At 45.6% G+C, this 19,486-nt stretch overlaps 1 protein-coding gene across 2 annotated transcripts in view; it reads right to left on the reverse strand.

The window, feature by feature from the left end:
* The window catches only part of LOC115086739 (calpain-13-like), a 229,993-nt gene that overhangs the window by 205,897 nt on the left and 4,610 nt on the right, over positions 1 to 19,486 (reverse strand). The window lies entirely within an intron of this gene.

A 19,486-nucleotide genomic window follows, 5' to 3' on the forward strand; every position in this document is an offset into this window, starting at 1 on the left:
ATTATACGGATTTAAATTTAAAATATTGTTTAAAAATTAAATCCTTATCCATATCTGTGTACCCCCCCCCCCCCCCCCCACACACACACACACTTATTTCAGTTCCGTTATTCTGTAAACCAATGTGACATCACTGATATAATGTCAGTATATAAAAAAGTATAAATAAATTAAGGAAAGTCATAGGCAAATGAGAGTCAACTGAGTGCTTGGCATGCTAAATCTCCAGGCTATTTACCAAGCCCTTGGTAAACAAACATTAGTTAGCACCTGCCTAGTACCTGGGGATAACTAGCTAACCTACATGGTAAGATCCAAAATCCCCATGAAAGGTTCCTCCCTCCCTCAGTAAGAACAAGCCCCAGCCTGGGCATCTCCCTCCCATGGCAAGATAAAGCCCTTATGAGGTATCCCCTTCACTCCCCTCCCACTGCAACATCCCCTCTCTCCAGTGATCAGAACTCTAACTCCCCGTCAAGTCAACAGGTCACTCCAGAGTTGACAACTTCCCCCCAGATACAGGATCCCCTCCCCCCCCCCCCCCCCCCGTGTCAATAATCCACCCTCTGAGGTACAGGTAACAAATGGAACCCCCAGCCCCCTTGGCTTCCCCCAAATCTGCCAACACCCCTTTGGAAAGTGAGCTTATCTATCTGGAGGATCTCAGGTCTTCATAGGCAAGAGGGAGAGCAGAGCTCTTCCTCTCACAACGATCCTCAGCACCAAACGGTGTGACGAGGGGGCGCGCATACTGGCACCATTTGACATAAATTGGTGCTGTGGGCAGAACAGCTATGCCATCCCTCCTGACCCAGGATACTCTGGAAGCATAGGTTCGCCTTTCAGATGGGTGACCGATTGGGCTTGGGGAAAGGGCAGCTAACTTAGCTGTGGGGGGTTCCCCTGCCATTGAGGGGGAGGGGAGGTGTTAACTCTGTGGGGAGGGGGAAGAGGATTTCTCTGTCAGGGGTGGGGGCTGATGTGATTGCTGTAAGGGGGTTATCTCTTGTGATGTGGGGTGTTTGGATCACTGTCCAGGTGGGGTGTTTCCTATAATGGGAGAAGGTTGTGATCAACTGCGGGGGAGGAGGGAGGGGGGGTCATGTTGCTCAGGAGGGAGATAAGCTTTGTTCTTACTGCAGGAGGAAATCCCCCTTGCTAACTGGCCCACTCCCTTGAGTATGCAAATTGTTTTGTATCAGAAAATAAAATTGTGGCCGCAGTAGCTCGGCCATGGTAACAGCATGCACTGTATTTTTTGGGGGGAGTTACCCATGCATGTCATTACCGTGGCTAGGCTAGTGTGGGCCAGATTTAACTTACTGACGCCAAGACAATTTGTGTACCCTCATTTACTGGCGTTATAGCATGCTCCAAACCTCTTTATAGCTCAACTCATATTGCATAGGCCCTTTAATGTCACTGTCAAGAACGTTTAAGTGTTTACCAAGTACTTTTAAAAATCATTACTCATTCCTTTTCACCTGTCTAACAGTGTTTGTGTAAGATATTTCATGGTTGCATGGCTTGTTTGCTTTGCTGGACAGAGAGAAATTATGCAAACAGACTGTTCTACTATTTTTTTTACATTTTAGGAACACAAAACCTCAACCTCTTTGGCTGAGAGCCCCTGTAATCTCTACTTTTAAAATTCCTTCTAGTGATAATAACAAAGCATCTGGTGGAAACTTGATGTTCTGGATGCTTCTGGTAGACTCCTCTAGACCTTCAAGGTCCTATTTGCTCAGGTTTGTCTTTTGGCACAAGACACCAAGATCTGCGACAGGGCTGGCACTCTGCAGGGTCACTGGGGGGAGGAAACGGAGGAGGATCTAAGAAAGCCAAGAGAAGGGCAGCTAAGATTTAACGCCCGGTGAGAGCAGTTTTCAAACCGCCCGTGTTGCTGCAGAGTCCGTAGATGCTATTTATCCGCGTGATCTTTGCACTAGTTTGCAAAGGGAAAAACACGAGCATATTTTTTACTTTGAAAATCAGCTCAGGAATCGGCACCTTCCTTTTTCCGCGGATACTTTTTTTCCGACCCAAACGATGCGCGTGGCTTTGGAATGTGTTTTCCTTGGAGACGAGGAAAGACGTGACAGGGGCATTCAGATACCTTAAGAGGTAGAGTTTTAGTGCCATTTTCCCGGGTAAACAGCGATCTATCCAGATAAACTGGCCTGTCTGAACAGTGCCCAACCTCCACAATGTACACAACATTTAGCCGGATTGGTGGGGGAGGCGATCCAGGTGGCATCAAAACATAACATGCCCAGAGTGACATTTCATATCGATGTACGTTATATTCCGGCAAACTTTGGCTCAAAGGCGTGCAAAAGTCCATGGATACTTTACACCCATTGCAATTTCCAAAGGGAGATGTACCCACGGACTTTGTACCAAGGCTGGCAGGTTTTACGTTTAATGTATCATCATTTCTATGTATTGTTGGTTGATGTTCTGTATTATTTCAAAAATGGTTAATAAAATCTAATTGACAAAAAAAAATTTTCCTCTCAAAGAATGAAAGGCAAACATTTTTTAGTGGAAAAGGTCATTACTACCCTTAACAGAACACATGCGGGTAACCTGCACAAAGTTGCAGTTATTAGCCTTAACGGAATGCATGGGGGTAACCTGCACGGAGGGGCAGTTATTAGCCTTAACGGAATGCATGGGGGTAACCTGCACGGAGCGGCAGTTACTGCCATGGGAAAATTGCTGGGCAGACAGGATAGACCATTTGGTCTTTATCTGCCTTCGTACTATGTCATGTTACTATGTTATGAAACAGCCTTTTGATGGAAGTGTTGGGAAGAGGCCTGGATTTAAGAGTTTTGCGCTCATAGTCAAGGTCGGTGGGGTGGGAGATTGGAAAATGGGGGGCTCCCTTTCCCCCCAGCATCTCCACAAGTCCCAGAGAGCCGCGGCAGCGCCCCTTTGAAGTGGACGGTGGGAGCAGGCGCCTCCTCGGCACAGTCGTATTCCTCTTTGGCCTGGGTATTTGGCACCTTCCAAATCTGGTGCCCTAGGCAATTGCCCACGTTGCCTGTGCCTAAATCCAGTCCCGGCTGGGAGTCAAAAACTGTTTCAGAATTCAAGAAAGCTGGGGATAAGCACAGATGATACTTAGTAGTAGCGGGGAAGTGGGAAGAAAGCCAAAGATGATGTCTGGTCTAGACACTGGAGTAGGCAGGGAGCAGAGGCTTGGATGTCTCTGCTATCCTTTCGATGCTCCGTGTCCCTAGATTTCTAAAAGCAAAGTGGATAACTTCAAGAGCATACGGAAATAAAAGTCAATAAACTATATATATCTATATATATTCCAAAGCAGCATCTACAAAACCTTCAAAAACTGTTCCTACGTAATACAACGATGCACCACACAAAAAGTCAAGGCACCTCCCCCAGGCAGATTAAAGAACCTTCAGAAAGGGTGAAAATGCAGCCCAGAAGCTGGGCACAAAAGCAGGGACTGTAGCATTGCCGCCACCCCACCCCCACCCCCCTCATTTTTGGGGTACGGACTCTTTAATAGGTCGCTTTACATGCTGACATTTCAGACTTCAGCAATAATAGGTTTTAAGCTCCATCTTGGTTTGTACTTTTCCTAGCGCACGCCTTGAAGATGGCCCTGCTGGTGAAGCGGGTCCTGCACTTGGGAGAGAAGTGCTCTGCTGTCCAAAAGTCCCCCCCCGAGGAAGACTTTTCATGGATAAAGCAGAGGACTTTCGTCCAGGGAAGGGGCGTTATGTTTGGAGTTTTTTTCAGGAACTTAACCGTGGCACCCCCACGGGTCGGCCACTAGATGTCACTAAGGTCCCTGCCTGCATAAACCTTCACTATCATGAGCCTTCCATCCCCCCATCGGTCCCTCCCACCTGGGAGGGTCTGCACTGGATGCCTCAGCCCTGGCCAGCCCGGCCATTTTATACCTCCGTGGGATCAGTCTCAGGACGGTGAGGATGCTTCACACTCTGTGAGGCCTCCCAGCTTCCCCCAGAAGGAGTTTCAGTTATAAGTGACGCCTCACCGTGCACTCCCTGCCAGAGGGTCCCTCTTTCACTAATTTAAAGAAGAGATGGATTTTTACGCCAGATCCCCTCTTGGAGGCGAAAGGGCTCTTGTCCCAGGGGACTGAAGACCTATGAGCCTGCTCTCTAAACCCTAGGTAGGCAAGCACCAGTGACGGATCCTGCCAGTTTACCATTAGAAGTCTGTTTTGAACAGCGTGGGGAGGGTTTTTTGGATCCCCACTCCCCACTGGGAATGCAGTGCTGAGGTAGCTGGATGCCCTCCGACTTCTCCCCAGGACAAGTGCCCAGAAATATCAAATAAGGGTGAAAGAACCAGATCGGGAGACCCCAACCCATGGACGCAGGGCGGGGCTGGGTAGAACATTTTGCTGTGAAGTTGGGGGACCCCCTCCAATAGGATTCCCGCAGAGCTGCCGGGTGAGCTCTGTGCAGTATATGCGACCCAGTTTTTTTTGGAAGTAATTACTCCTTTCAGGGCACACAACTCATTTATATCCTCGGGGGCTGCACCGGCTAGCAGATTGCTCCTCCGCTCGACTCTTAATCCCTGGGGGGGGATTCTTTTGGTGGGGATAAGCTCTCGCTTGTGGCCCAGACGAGGTTGTGCTGCTCCCAGTGTGTGTCTGTTCACTGTGAGTGCTGCTAATGAGGTGAGAGGATCAGGATCAGGTCCTGGCTGTGTTATTTTCATCCTTCATAAAGTTTCGTCATATGGTTGAGGGGAGGTTTACTTCTTTTTTTGTGTGTGGCACATGGGTTTTTTTTATATATATATGCGATACCTTTTTATTGGACTAACTTGCTCTATTGCTTGACTTGCTTTCGGGAGCTATCAGTCCCCTTCATCGGGTCCAAAGCAACTAAGCAGGTCTGAGCCAACCATGCAGCTTGAATATAGAAATGAATCCCAGAACACATTACAGTGGCGGTGTGGCGGGCGGGGAAGGGGGAAAGGCAGAGCGGGACGGACAGGATTTTATCCACCAGCGTGCTGGAAACTAGCGCGGGCCTGATGATTTCAGACATCAGCAGCCAGGACCAGCTGTTGCAACAGTCAAAGGAAGGCCAAACCTGTCTATAAAATAATAGAAACCTGGTCAGGCCAGTGGGCCTCTCCTGCAATGGACCTTGCTCTTGTTAGCACCGAGCTGAATGCAAAAGCATCGCCCGCCCATCATTATCCACTCACCATGGATCTGAATCCATCTGAGCAAAGACTTAATTATAAATCTCAGGAAAATGTATGCAGAGCACAAAGGAAGGCCCTGACTATTCTCCGCCTCATCCCGCTGCCTTCCCTGAAAGCGTCACGCCTTGAATTATCCTCCGTGGACCGTGTGTGTGAGAGAACGGGAGAGGCGGGACAACCGGGCTAAAGGGGGCGAGAGCTCTCCTGGCGGCGCTGCTGAGGGAGCTGCTCCTCTAGCCCTGCAGTCGATTCTCTGCTTTGTAACCTGTCCCAAGGGCCCCCCCGATGAAAAATGGGCTGTGGGGCGCACAGCAAGCACTGAGCTTTTAAATTTACTGTGCTCCCGTTGCCGTTGAAACGCTGCTCTTCAGGTCACCGCGAGTTCAAAGGTAACCTGGGGGATTAAGGAATGCACCCCCTGACTTTTTTTTTTGCTTCTATCTGTCAGGTGGCTGCTCTGAACCTGGGGATTCACAGGCTCACAACCCGTCATGGGGGCCACTCCTCTGTGCTCCTTGGTAAGCGAGATGCCAGCTGGCAATGGGCAGAAAGGATCATGCCAGGCACCTTTGGCTGTCAGCGCTATATAAGAGCACAAAAGCTATCCCTGTATAATGGTAAACAACAAGACACAGATTGCCAGCTATATCTCACATGCTGTCACTTTTAAGTGCTGTTTGTTCCGCGAGCTCCCCTCTGCCGGCCATGTATCACTAATCCATTTTCAGCCACGCACAGCGTACCGCTTATTACTGCCACATCCTAGCTGTGCCAGTGCAGATAAGGCAGCCTTTACCTTCCCTTTGAGTTGTGAGATATACAGCACGTCCACAAGCTATCTTGATGCATTACAAAAACTCCTGAAATCCAGTACAATTCATAGTGTGACACAGCGAGATATCCTATAGAGCAAATAAAAGCCAGAAGTGCATAACTCCTAACAAAATCCAGTAACACTTTGCCAGTTCTAAGGTAGATATTCAGCATTACATAGCCTGATAAGTTTCGACTTATCCAACTAAGTGCTGGTGGCTGAATATTTGCCTGGGATCAGTAGCTGGCCCTTAGCCGGATAACTACCGGTACTTATCTTTCTAAACTGTTAGCCAGCTAAGTGGTGGATGAAGCATGAGCATAACTGGGAGGAGTCGAGTTAGCCGGATAAGTCATCCAGCTAACTCAATACTCAGTTAGTTGGATAACATATCTGGCTAACCCTGGTCAGGCCACAGACCTGTCCTAAAGTTAGCTGGGTATATTCAGCTGTGCAGCCTCGCCGCTGAATAGCCAGGCCTAGCTAGTCAGATAGATTTATCTGCCTAACTAGCTCAGCTGCATAGCGGCTGAATATGGACTTCTTTGTTTACTTCAGTGGAGGAAATATGCAACTTAATAGGGATGTGCATTTTTTTTTAAAACAAATGAGTAGGACTTCCCGTCATGCAGGGCAGCCGAGGAGTCCTGTCGCAGCTGAGCTCCATTCGGATCTAGCCACATGTGCAATTTAGACGCTTTCAGGATCGAGCTTTTGCACTGATCACTTACCACTGTGACAAGAGATCACTATTTTATGTTGCTGGTGAAGTATGTCAGCAGAATCCCTGATCGACGAAAGAGAAGTTGCTAGCCAGGAATCATAAAATGGCGGCGAATAGGGAGGTCGTGCTACAAGATTTGAAAGATGATTTGGTGAAAGAGATTTCCAAGAAATGTGATGGTAGCGCTGGCTGACAGTTTGAATAAATTACAATCCTCTCTTGACGAGCTTAGAGAAAGCTTCAGGTTGGGTGAACTGGAGCATCGGGAGCTCCCTCAAGAAATGGCGGCCGATACCTTTATGGAGTAACTTGAGGCATTGCATAAAGAAAATTCGGCACTAGCTGACAGGATCGAGGCAGATGTAATAACATTCGCATTATAGGAGTACGGGAGTCAGTGAAGGATTCCGCTCTATTGCAATTTGTGCAAGTCTGGCTCCCGGTGGTTCCCGGGCTCTTGTTGGGGACTCAACCAGTGTTAGTGGAGAGCAGGAATAAAAACCCCTAAGTTTCACTACTGTTCATGCAGCCAAATGGATTCTGACTTCACAAAATAGACACTGGCCTGCATTTCAGAAAGGTACGGAGATGATGAATTTCTGGCAGACTGCAGTACGTGACTGCTTATCTGCTTTGAAGCAGGAACTGTTTATCCAGGCCTCTTTGAAAGAAAGAAAAAGAAATCTGGTGTCGGCAAACACAGAAGGGAATCTAAGACAATGGCAGTCCTGTGTGCACGCCAGGGGAGAAAGACCTGAAGCCTCCGAGAAAGCTCAGAAGTACTTGGCAACACATCCTCCAATCCTGAGAGGAGCCCATATCAGATTCAAGTCAACTCTCTGCCACGCAGCAGAAGGATGGCCCTCCTTGGGAGGGTGGGAGGGTCAAGCAGACTACGGGAAAGAAGATAAACCAATCAGAACTCAACTCATAGTCCTCTTTTCATATGCGTGAAGCCACTGAATATGCATATCCTAAATCTTAAAAATCAGCTTGGAAGAGCGGGCTGGGGTCTCAGCTAAGAAGATTCCTTCCACAACATCAAGAAGATGTCCAAGTCCTCACTTTCCAGCCCGCCCTGCAGCTGAGCTGACCAACGAGATCCGGTGTCCCGAAGCACTGTACGTAAGAGCGCCTCAAGCCCTGCCACGTAGCCAGAGCTGAACTTGCCAGGTTCTTCTCAAGGAACTAGGGGAGTCCTCTGCCTTCATCCAGGTGCAGAGACCCCCAGCCTGCTTCATAGTGACAGAGACCATGATTGGGACTTCCAGCTTCTCTGTGGTATTCTTACAAGAAAAGCATTTAACTGATCTTGAACATAAAAAATGTAAACAGGATTGGGTAGGTCAACGTATGTTTTCCTCGTATTTTTGTAGGAAGAGGGGGTAATAATACCTATGCATAGAAATCATCCCTTTTCATCTGAAAAGGTTATTAAAGATCCTGAAAGACACTTTGTAGTAATTATTGGATCTCTGTTTCATAAGAAATATGTTTTTTGTAACGTGAATGCTCCCAATGTATATCCTCATGCTTTTTTCCTCTCACTGGTGAGTCCATTTTTAGATTATATTTTGATAGTGGGAGGGGACTTCAATGTGGTCGAGTTTGATGCTTAAACCTCCCAGATTGGTGCATAACACTGCAACTCTTTCTGGTTTACCCTTTTTAATGAAAGAATTGCAGCTGTTAGATGTGGGGCAAGTATCGCATCCAGGTGAAGTGGATTTCATTCTTTTTTTACAGTCCCATAAAAGTTATTTCCATATCATATCAACTACCTGTTGATACCTTATTTTACCTTTGGAATGGTGAATGCTGTAAATATTGCTACTTCTGTACTTTCAGATCATACTCCAGCTATGCTGTGCTTGTTTGTAAAAGCAGTATAGTGTTGCGGTCCCAGCCCGCGGAGGTCCGCGGTCGGCCCCTTCACTCACCCCAAGGCCGCTCCGGGGACCGCGGCGCTCCGTCCGGCCCTCGCTAGGCCCTTCCCGCGGCCTTCCTCGTCGAGACGCCACCGATGCTCGGCAGCTGGCCCCGCCCCCTAGGCGCGTGTGCGCGCAGGGGCTCAGTAATTTAAAGGGACCAGCACGGGAAAGGACAGCTCCATCTCCAAGATGACGTCAGACGCTGCCGGTATTTAAACCTGTTTGGCTGTCTTCTCCCTTGCCTCGCAACGAGGTTCCACTCTTCTGAGTTCCCTAGTTGCTGTCTTGTCTTCGTTCCTGCATCTTCCTGGCTCCTGACCTCGGCTTGTCTCCTGGCTTTGACTTCGGATCGTCTTCCTGGCTCCTGACCTCGGCTTGTCTCCTGGCTTTGACTTCGGATCGTCTTCCTGGCTCCTGACTTCGGCTCGTCTTTGGCTCCTGCTGTCCCCCGCCTGCCCTGACCCTTGGCCTGACCCCACTGCTAACGTCTCTGCAGCCCGCCGTGAGTTGGAGTTCTCCCCATCCTTCGTCCTCTGGAGACCGCTCCTAAGTCCAAGTGGCTCGGGTCCTCCCGGGTTCCTCCCGGGGGGACCGCGGGCCTCCAGTGGTGAACTTCCTGTTGGTCTCCCAGCTCCAACATCTTCTTCGCGCCTAAGTTCAAGCGGCTCGGGTTCTCACGGGCTCCTCCTGGGGGGACCGCCGGCTTCCAGTGGTGAAGACTCTTTCGGATCTCTACTTCAAGTCCGCCTCCCGGCCACGACTCTGCTGTGGGATTTCCCCCAGTGCGACATCATCACCTTCTGGCCGGCCCAAGGGTCCACAATCATAACATATAGATTAGGTCCTTCAAATGGCACCTTGACCCTTCCTTGTTTCAGAGAATATCTAATTCAGAAATGATAGGACTATGCACTTTTGAATGATAAACCTGATATTTCAGCTGCAGTGTTCTGGGCGACTGGAAAAGTCGACCTATGAGGCAATATTTTGACTTATGTGGTGTACGAACATAAGGTTCAAGATAAAGAAAAGCTGAGATTGCATGCAGAGTTGGCTCAGTTGAAGAGAGAGCGTTTATTTATTTAACTCTTTTCTATACCGACATTCATGATACAAATCATATCATATCATATCATATCGGTTCACAAGGAGTTCACAAGGAGTTGTAACAATAATATTGAAGAGGAAGAAAAGTTACAATAAAACAAGGTTATGTGAACTTGGAAACAGAAATGTGCCAGAGACAGAGGAATAACGTAAACTTAACAAGGCTATACTGGAAGTGCATTGGGTCGGAAATAAGGCACTCTAAATATATATATAGAACTTATATACAATCATGAAATTGGCTAACAATGCGGGGCTGAGACAGTACTGGGGGGAGGATTAGCAGGAGGTGAGGGGGGACTATCTATCTCTTTCCCAGAATGTTGGAGGTGATGGCATTACAGAAAGCTGTTAACCACTTGTTTAATAACAGAGCACTTAGATCAATTAAAAAATTTAGAAGTAAACATTTTAAACATGAGAATAAAGCAGGCAGACTGTTGGCCAGAATGATTAAGAGTACTACAGCTAAGCAAAATATCACATCTGTATATGATGCTTCTGGGAAAGAGCAGCTGAGTGCTCAAACAATTAATGTATTTTTTTAAATTATTATTCACACCTAATTCTATGAGCGATGCCTCTGTGAATACATGTTCTTCCTTTATTGAGGATTTACAGCTGTCCAGCTTATTAGTTGTTCAATGGGAAGCTTTACAGACCCCAATATCTCTGGTTGAAATAGATTTGAACGTTATATATAAGAATATAAGATCTGCCATACTGGATAAGACCAATGATCCATCAAACGTAATATCCTGTTTCCCACAATGGCCAATCTAGGTCACAAGTACCTGGCAGGATCCGAAAAGTTCAATAGATTCCATGCTGCTTATCCCAGGGATAAGCTGTGGATTTCCCCAAGTTCACCTTAATAATGGTTTATGGACTTTTCTTCCAGAAAGTTGTCCAAACCTTTTTTAAAACCTGATACCCTAAAAGCTTTCATCACATCCTCTGGGAATGAATTCCAGAGTTTAATTCTGCATTGAGTAAATAAATATTTTCTCCTATTTGTCTTAAATGTATCACCTAGTAACTTCATTGAATTTCTCTTACTGTTTGTACTTTTTAAAAGTGTAAATAACTGATTAACTGATTTGCATTTATCTGTTCCACTCCACTCAGTTTTTTATAGATCCCTATCATTTCTCCCCTCAGCCGTCTCCTCTCCAAATGGTTGAAATTGGGTAAGGCCCCTGACATTGATGAGATGGCATCTGAATTCTATGAGATTTTACGTCCCTCAATTACCAAACCTTTGTATGAGAAGGGCTCCTTTTTAATGGGTAAAAATCCCAGATATCCTACATCTTATCATCCTATGTCACTTTTAAATGTTCATATGAAAATTTTGGCTTCCATATTGACAAAACGCTTGAGCTATGTGGTGTTCAGCTTAGTTCATCCAAATCAGATGGCCTTTGTGCACCCGAGGCATGGAGTTTGCAATCTCCGGCAGCTTGTGGAGACATTATGGATATATCTCATGTCTGAAAGAGGAAGGGTGTGATTGTCATCCTAGACACCAAAAAAGGAGTTTGACAAAGTCCAATGGCCATATCTTTTCTGGGTGTTAGAACAGTATTGGTATTACTGCCCCTTTTTGCAATGGATTAAACTGTTATATAGCTCTGCTCAGGCTAGATTAATTATAAATAGTACTGTATCTTGTTTCTTTGATTTACAGAGTGTCACCCATGATGATTGCCTACTTTCCCCTTTGCTTTATGTCTTGGCTATGGAAACTAAGTGTGGGAGCTCGCTGGGCAGACTGGATGGGCCGTTTGGTCTTTTTCTGCCGTCATTTCTATGAATATTTCTGTTAAGGTCTGCACTTGCCATACATTGCTTGTGGTTGGGTGATCATGAGCACAAGATCAGTCTTTTCACTGACAATGGGCTTTTATTTATTGCTAATCCTCAGGATTATTTGTCTTTGGTATTGTCTCTCTTTGCAGACTTTGATTCCTTTGCTGCTGTCATGGGGTGTGAGTCCTTAGGCTGTGGCGCAATTGACACAGGCCAGCAGGTGAGCCAGCTGGGCCTACACCGACAGCAGGCAGAGCTAGGTCAGGGCTTCACTTATACTAACCCCTTTCTCCGCAGGTTGAGCCCTTGGGACTTGGGTGATAGTCAGGCAGAGTCAATGGGCAGGCAGAAGTTAAGCAGTGTCAGTGTCCAGGCAGAGGTCAGGGCAGGTAGAGATCAAGCAGTGTCAATAACCAAGCAGAGGTTGAAATCCGTGAGACAATCAGAGAGAGAAGAGATAGAAGCAAGGAGGGCAGGAACTAGGGCAAGGAGAGAGGCCAGACAAGAAACTGTACAGGAAAGAAGGCAGAGAAGGAGCAAATCTGGGTTCAAGGCAGGTGAGTGGCAGGGCAGAAGACAAGGCAACACGTACTGCAGGCAGCGAGGCACGGCAGAAGGACCTGTTGCTGAAGGACCGACTGGGAGTGCGGCGGGGGTTTAAATTCCCCGCTGCACTGACGTCTTCACTGGTTGCCGCGAGTCTATTTCCCGCCGCAGGGTCTTCATATAGGTTTGAGGTGCATGTGCGCCTAAGAAAGGCAATGGTGTTGTTCAAAGCTGCTTGTAGCAGTTGAGGCATCCTAGGATGAGTGAGGCCAGTTGCGGGGCTGTCCCACGACCGGCCCAACGTTACAACTGCATTAAAAATTAACTATGATAAATCTGAATCTTTGCCTAAACATAAGGCGAAATAGGAGATGTGTGTTTCCATTGAGATGGATACATATTTCGGTATATACACTCCAGCAGATTTGTGCTTATTGTATAAGTTTGAATGTATCCCCTTTGATTCGTAAAATTGAAGATCAACTGAATGTGTGGAAGGAGTTGCCCTTGTCCTTGTTGGAAAGATGGGCTCTTTTTAAAATGATATGCTCCCTTTTGTATTGTTTGCAATGGCTTCCATGTCGGCTTTTGAACGAGGATGTTGTTTTATTAAGATCTGTTTTGGGTATCTTTGGGGGTCATTTATCAAAGTGCTATCTGGCGTTTTCGCATGCAAAAAAACGCCTTTAATGCATGCGAAAACGCCTTTAACACGTGCGAAAGCACCATAACGAATGGTGCGATGCAAATGAGAAAAAGGGGAGGATATTGGGGTGGGATTTTTGGCCAAGTGGGCTGGGCTCACAGTTTTGCGAAGCTGTATCGCACGGCTTTAACGCGAATTTTAACTACACCTTTTTCATTTGCATAACTCGAGGTGAGGTTTAGGTATTAGTGTAGGGGGTTAGGGGCAGGGGCAGATTATGGGAAAATTGTGGCCGGGGGGGGATTTTTCTCCATACTGGCCCATGGGTACCCAATAACACATACGATTTGGTGAGTCACCACATACAGAATAAAGGGACCATAAAATATACACAGAAATGCACAGACAAACTGAACTGGAAATCACAATAAATTAGACAGCAATGGAAAAACAGAAAATACCATCATTCCTCATAAAACATCAAACAATAAAATCAAGAACTATAAAACATCACAATAGGAAAATCATACTAAAAATATATATTTCAAAACAGCTGATGAATAGAACCTCCATTAATTTAACTCAGGGAAATTTTCAAAAATGTATATATAACACCAATAAAATATTTCAAAAAGAGCTGACATCAAATAATATTCAATAATTAAAACTAATAAGGATAGAAAAAAATCCCCGGTTCTCCATACCTGGGAACTTTTAATTCCAGTCACCTTGAGATGGTCATGAATTAGTTGTTCTCTAGCACAGTGGTTCTCAACCTTTTTTCTGTCGGGACACACCTGACAGATGGTTCTTACATGCGTGACACACTGAACACATGACCATCATAGGGCTAAATGTAAAAGGACAGTTTGCATCCACAGGAGCCCCCCTAACCCACAATTATGGATGTAAAGCAGAATTATGACATTCCCCATACAACTCACCTTACAAAAAATATATTCTGGTTCTAGTGTCATCTCAGTAACAGCAACACAAACTCCAACTACCAGGCTCAATAGTCCTACTTATGAAAAGACAGCAGTTTATCACTAATGCATGTCCTCTTGAGAAAACACAACAAATAAGACTGTTACAGTAAAATACCTCACCTCGGTCACATACACAGAACCGACCTAACATACTCCCAGGATCTGCAGTAATGCACATAAACTAATTCGCACACAGTTACACCTGTATTATGGAAAACACTCAAACAGGAGCAACCCTATCTATGAAAAGGCAACACTACAAATATTAAATCAGGCCCTAAACACCAATACACCTCCTATTAGGAATACAGAACTAGCCAAGCAGCTATAGATCCCAACACAGAAATAATTGTATAACTACTAATAAGCAGAATAAATGTTTCACAACAACTATGAACAGAATAATATCCAAGAATTAAAAACTCATAAAAATTATTTAAAATTCTCCAAACACCAATAAAATATTTCAAAACAGCAGACACATCACATAATATTCAATAATTAAAATGACAGTCAATCAAGAAAAAGAAACTTAAAAAGCCACCTTTATTAACCCCCTCCCGCAACTCTCCTACTCCTCTTCCATGCAGGCCGTAGCACACACCAGAAGCAGTAGTGGCTGAAGCTCTATACTCATGGTCCTCTTCCTTAGGGCCCATGACCAGTCTCTCTGTCTCTCACACACATACCAGTTACACCCCATGACCAGTTTCTGTCTTTCACACACCAATCATCTCCCGACCAATCTTTCTCTTACATACACACCAGTCACCTTCCCAATCAGTCTCTCTCTCTCATGCATACACACATACATACACACACACACACACAGGCTTCCCACTTCCATGTTCTATCTTACATATACAGGCTTCTCACTGCCATGCTGTGTCTCACACACACCCAGGTTTCTTACTCCTATGCTAGCTCTCACCACATGCACAGACTTCTCATTCCCATAATCATTTTCTTTTTCTCTCATGCACACATACGTCACCCTCACATACCAGTTTCTGTCTCTCACACACCAATCATCTCATGACCAGTCTTTCTCTTACACACACACCAGTCACCTTCCCGATCAGTCTCTCTCTCTCATGCACACACATAGGCTTCCCACTCCCATGCTGTGTCTCACACACACCCAGGTTTCTCACTCCCATGCTTACTCTCTCCACATGCACAGGCTTCTCATTCCCATAATCACTTTCTCTCTCACAGACACACACTCCAGTCACACTCACAGACACCCCTGATCAGTCATTTCCATTGTCTCGCCTATATACACACATCACCTCTCTGACCAGTTTCTCTCAATCACACGCATGCTCTCTCTCACACACTTTACATAGATGATCTCAATCAAATGCTCTCGCTTACACAAGGCTCTCAGTCACAGTTACACATGCACACTCTCAATCACACATATATGCTCTCACTTAGACAGGCTGGCTGGCTTTCTCTCTCTCTCATTTCCTGCCCCCCCCCCCCCCCCCCAACTCAAACGGTAGCTGCAGCAGCCTCCTCCTCCAGGCCCCGCAGGCCAAGAAAGAAGAATCCCATCGGCCACAGGAGGCTAATTCTTCTGTCTCCTGTGCCAATTTCTGGCTGCTTCTAATTTTGCTTCGGGCCCATGCTACTGCTCAGGGCCACCACTGCCACCGTTATTTTTTCATGCAGCATGGCTCTTTCTTCTTCCCGCGCACCCCACTGAACGTCACTTCCTGTTCCGGGCCAGGGGGGGGAAGGTGCGGGAAGAAGAAAAGGCCCAGCCACAGTTGCCAACCTCCACTAACACTGCTGCCGGCCCCTTATCCCATTCTTCCACCACTGCCAACCTGGGCTCTCGCGTTGGCCCATGGCCTCCTTTCCTTTTCTTTGACCGCCACTGGCTTGGGCTCCGGCGGCAGCTCATGACCCCTTCTGCTTGGGCTCTGGTGGGGGCTCTGCCGCGGCCTTGCAGGCCTCTCTTCCGGCCCCGCATGGCTGTCTTCCGGCTGTGGCAGGATGGCTCTGCCGCGACCCCGCAGGTTTCTCTTTGGGCCGCAGCGCCAGCAGACCCTCTTCCTGTCTTTGGCCGTGAGGTAAAAAAAAAAAACAAATCACGTGATGGGAGCGACCGGCCCACCGGGGGAAGCCCGATCCCCCGATAGGCCAATCCGCCCCTGTTTAGGGGCCACTTTGACATTCAGAGTGAGACATAGGAACAGAACAGTGCTCTCTTGTGAAAAATGATGTCCTTCAGAGTGAGGAAATTCACCCAAAGATGAGATTTGTGCAATATTCTCTCAACCTAGCTTGATGTTACCCAGGTAGAAGGTCCCTTTTCCTATCACATGCAACATTTAGTGCATTTTGATAAATCCAGGCCTTCATTTGGTGTTCTAAAGGGTTTAGGATTGGTTATTTATTGCAAGCTCATGTATCCTAAATCATTCGGGGGACTAAACCTTCCAGATTTTCAGTTTTATAATGTTTCATGTGAATTGCGTTTTTTGTGGGAGTGGTTATCTTCTAAGTTTTGCTATTGTATTTCCGGTGCGGTTGAATCTCATTTATATGCTATCCCTATGAAAGACTCTGCTTTGGCAGCTGAGTTGAGATCATACCCTTTCTTTTTTTCCTGGACTTAAAGCCTGGTGATATGCTTGTAGAAGGTGGGGAGTGACGCCTTTAGTTTCTGAATTGTTGACCCTTATTGGGAACGCAGAGTTTATCTGCAAGGATAGTATATAAATCCATGACTCTTATACATAAAGCCGTTCACAACAGAGAAATGCAATGGTTCAATGATCAATTACAATTCAAAACATCAATCCGACCTACCAGATTCCAACATCTTGCGAAACTGAAGATCCCTGCGCCTAATTTGACCAAACTTTCGACTACAAAAGAACGTTCTTTCATCATTGCTGGATCCACAATATGGAATACTATGCCCTCTGAACTACGCCAGGAACTTTGCCACAAAAAATTTAAACAAAACTTAAAAACCTGGCTATTCAAAAAAGCCTTCTATCAATAAACTGAGTTCTATTATATACCTTTCGGAATATTTCTACAGACACTCTTATATTATTTTTTTTTTTTTTTTTTTTTTTTTTTACAAAGTTATAATTAGTCTTATATTCATACAGTTATTATGTTATATTGTAAAGCTCTTTGCTGAATTAATGTTTGAATGTAAACCGAGGTGATGTTTCTTACGGACCCCGGTATATAAAAAATCCTTAAATAAATAAAATAAATAAATAAATCTGTGGCCTTGGTGAGGGTGAGTGTCGGCTCTTTTTAGATTGCCATTGTCGGAGTATAAAGACCATTTCTGATCTTTTTTTGTAAAGGTCACGCTGTTATTTTTTCTTTTGACCAAGTGAAGGAACAATTTGTCTTACCTCACAGCATTTTTATGCATATCTCCAGGCTAGGCATTACCTTCATTCTATAAGAAGTTTGTATCCAAGTTTGTTACAGCCTGCAAGCCTGGAGGATGAAATATGTTGTGTAGCAAGGATAGGTAATAAGAAGCTGTCTCATTGGTATAAATTGAGGTTGGTTAAATGTGGCCCTCAACAGCTCTCTGATTTATTTCTATGTATTGGAGCCAAACATTAGGTCTGGAAGTTACTTGTTCAGAGATTTCTTGCTTTTTTCTTAATAGTATTTAGAATTTCCATTGCATCATGCACACATAGATAGAGTTAAGGCTTGTAAGCTGGGTCTTTCATCAAGTGTCGTATTGAACAGGCTTCTCTAGTTCATACAATGGTTTTACGAACTTTTTGGTAAGGGGTTTCTTTACTATAGAGCAGGTGGTTTCTTGGAAGTCTCCCTCTTTGGCAAATGGTTATTGTATTGGGTCTCTCTCATGGGCAGTGGGTCTCACTGTCTACAGATTGTAGTTCTTATGGCTAAATACTGGACCTGATTTTCAAACGCATGTACACGCTTAAAAATGGGGTTTACAGATGTAAATGCACTTTACCCAAGTAAGTGAGCTTTTGAAAATTGCTACAATTGAGGTCACATTATTCTGTTATATGGAAATTATAATATGTGTTTGCATTCATCTTAGTCTGCCAGTGGGTGTGGATAGAGAGTGAATGCTAATCTGTGAATTATTTTAGGTGGGCGCCATGGTGGCTGTGCACTGTTTCAGATGTTGGCTGTCATGAGGTGTAACTATGTTAAGAACATAAGAAAATGCCATACTGGGTCAGACCAAGGGTCCATCAAGCCCAGCATCCTGTTTCCAACAATGGGTGACTAAAGAACTGGATCGAGGAAGAGTGCTCAATGTGATCTACTTGGATTTCAGCAAAGCTTTTGATTCAGTCCCGCATAGGAGGCTTGTGAATAAAATGAGAAGCTTGGGAGTGAGTGCCAAGGTGGTGTGATGGTAAATGGAACCTACTCTGAAGAGAGAGCGGTGTTAAGCGGAGTGCCGCAAGGATCGGTGTTGGGACCGATTCTGTTCAGTATCTTTGTGAGCGACATTGTGGAAGGGATAGAAGGGTAGTTTGTTTATTTGTGGAAACTAAGATCTGCAACAGAGTGGACATGCCGGAAGGAATAGAGAGAATGAGATGTGATTTAAGGAAGCTTGAACAGTGGTTGAAGATATGGCAGTTGGGATTCAATGCCAAGAAGTGTAGAGTCATGCATCTGGGGTGCGGTAATTCAAAAGAGCTGTATGTGATGGGAGGTGAAGGGCTGATGTGCACGGAGCAAGAGAGGGACCTTGGGGTGATAGAGTCTGATGATCTGAAGAAGGCAAAGCAATGTGACAAGGTGATAGCTAAAGCCAAAGATTGCTGGGCTGCATAGAAAGAGGAATATCGAGTAAGAAAAAGAAAGTGATGATCCCCTTGTACAGGTCCTTGGTGAGGCCTCACATGGAGTACTGTGTTCAATTCTGGAGAACATATCTCAAAAGGGACATTGACAGGATGGAGGCGGTCCAGAGAAGGGCGACAAAATTGGTGGGGGACACCATCAAATGACTTATGAGGAAAGCTTGAAGGACCTAAATATGTAGACCCTGAAGGAGAGGAAGTGTAGTTCTTCAGATACCTGAAAGCTTTTAATGATGCACAATCAACAACAAACCTTTTCTGTTGGCAAGAAATGAGTAGAACAAGGGGTCACAAAATGAAACTCCAGAGAGGAAGACTCAGAACCAATGTCAGGAAATATTTCTTCACAGAGAGAGAGTGGTGGATGCCTGGAATGACCTTCCAGAGGAGGTGGTGAAGATGAAAACAGTGAAAGAATTCAAAAGGGCATGGGATAAACACTGTGGATCCCTAAAGGCTAGAGGATGGAAATGAGGAAAAGAGTGCATGAGGGTAACTTGCTAGTGTGGTGGGTACTATCCTTAACCAACAAGCCTTTATAGTGTTGATGCTACTCCATCATTGCTGTCTGCTTCAACCGCAGGGGGAAATGAGGAAAAAGAGAATTAGATTCAGACAGCAAGCAACAAGGACATTGAATTTTACGGTCTGGGAAAACAAATAAGCAAAGAGGTAACTTGCTGATGCTGATGCAGCTGCTTCTACCCTTAACCAATAAACTGGGAACTCTAGATGCAGCCCCAGCACTGATCTGTGCTTCAATGGTGGGAGGTAACAGGGGATTGGACAAACAGAAAGCAACAAGGGCCCTGACTTTGATGGTCTGGGAAGCTGATAA

This window comes from Rhinatrema bivittatum, chromosome 3, assembly GCF_901001135.1.
Source record: "Rhinatrema bivittatum chromosome 3, aRhiBiv1.1, whole genome shotgun sequence".
In the NCBI taxonomy this organism is placed as follows: Eukaryota; Metazoa; Chordata; class Amphibia; order Gymnophiona; family Rhinatrematidae; genus Rhinatrema; species Rhinatrema bivittatum.